At 37.3% G+C, this 1,761-nt stretch overlaps 1 non-coding gene across 1 annotated transcript; it reads left to right on the forward strand.

Moving 5' to 3' along the window:
- Positions 1-374: 374 nt before the first annotated feature.
- LOC138824899 (U6 spliceosomal RNA) lies at positions 375-478 on the forward strand. Its single transcript, XR_011371215.1, has one exon. It is a non-coding gene; the product is annotated as a U6 spliceosomal RNA (small nuclear RNA).
- The last annotated feature ends 1,283 nt before the right edge of the window (positions 479-1,761 follow it).

Below are 1,761 nucleotides of genomic sequence, written 5' to 3' on the forward strand. Positions count from 1 at the left end.
AGTCTTAGTGCCTTGGAGTAGAACCCAGGCTTTGGCATTGCTTTACTTTAGAAATGAAACAAAAGAATCAACTGAGTAACAATCAGTAGCAAAATTCTAACATGATGTAAGTAAACTTTTCCAACATGATATAAGTAAACTTGAGTGCTTCTGTACTAAACAGTACTATTTAAAACTATTTTTCAGAGCTGGGTGCTGGTGGCTCATACCTGTAATTCTAGCTACTCAGGAGGCTGAGCTGACTCTTATTTCCACGAGAAAACTAGAAGTGGTTCTGTAGCTCAAAGTGGTAGAACTCAGGGACAGTACCCAGGTACCGAGTTCAAGCCCTGAGTTCAAGCCCCACAACCGACAAAAATGTATTTTGTTTTCAGGTGCTCACTTCAGCAACACATATACTAATATTGGAATGATACAGTGATTAGCATGGCCCCTGCATGAGAATAGCATGCAAATTCATGAAGTGTTTTACATGTTTTAAAAATTGAACTAACTTGAGAGTAGTCTTCTTTTGAGAAGAAAGATGGAAGGGGTGACATTGATCAAGAAGCACTGTACTCATAATATGACTTATGGGACTGTAACCTCTTTGTACAAGTTCTTAATATATATAAATAAGTATAAATGGAAATAGAAACATTCTCAGAATAATCACTTCTGTTTGATGCTATGGAAGTGGAATGAGTATCTCCAGAACCATGAACTTCTGAATAGTAATAATGATTTAGGTGCCCAAGGATGAGGTCAATTATGATCTGGAAATAATAACTGGGAAACCAAGAGGTACCTAGTGTCTTCTGCCCAAGAAATAAGAGAAATGATGATAAGTGGAGAAGAAAATGAGAGTAGCAGAGAAAGGAGGAAACAGAGTGACATGGTGGGAGGGGGCATGTACGTTTTCCATGTAATTATAAATTTGTTATACATATGCCTTGTGTATGGCATTTGGTGGGGAAAGGCAAGGAAAGGAGCATTGTGTTCCACATTTAGGCAAACATCCAAGCAGAGAGAATATATCAAAGGAAGTGAGAACTTATTGTACAGAAAAATTTTAAGTTAGATCTAGAGGTGACCAGGAGAACATAAGCACTCAGAAATTCATAGACTAGACAAAGATGGGTCGTCAGTTTTCTGTATATCTTTAAGATAAAGTTCTCTTAGCTGCTAGAAAGATATACGTGTGAAGCTCATGAAACTGAGATGTTAAGGCATAATTGACCATCTAATTGTTGTCTTCTTAAATAATGTTGTCAGCCATGACACTATAACCTGAAGTATTTCATGGGACTAGAGAACAATAAGGAATATTGAGACACAGGGTAACTAGTGTGGAGAAGAATAGCACAAAAGGAGATATCATTGTCACCTTTCTGCAGAGGTGGCATGCTTGAACTTTTGCAGATTGAGTGACATCAGGTTTTGAGAGCCCTTTCCTATGACGGATAGGACACGGGCTGTACAAGCTAATGGGATTTACTGTGACATTTCTGTACATGCATATATCATGCTTTTGTCATGTCTACTCACCCTTCTTCTACCCCTTCCCCACCACTCCTCTATACCCTTGCTTTCTTGATAGAGCCATTTCAACTGGGATGAAAAAAAATCCCATTGTAGTTTAGATTTGCATTTCCTTAATGGTTAAAATTTTGAAACATTTTGTCATATATTTATTGACCATTTTATGTCTTCTTTTGAGACGTATCTATTCATTATTGCCCTTCATTTTGTTTGATTACTTCGTGTTTTGTTAAGATTTCT

Source organism: Dipodomys merriami, unplaced genomic scaffold (assembly GCF_024711535.1).
Source record: "Dipodomys merriami isolate MVZ:Mamm:240054 unplaced genomic scaffold, mDipMer1.0.p SCAF_13, whole genome shotgun sequence".
NCBI classification, from domain to species: Eukaryota; Metazoa; Chordata; class Mammalia; order Rodentia; family Heteromyidae; genus Dipodomys; species Dipodomys merriami.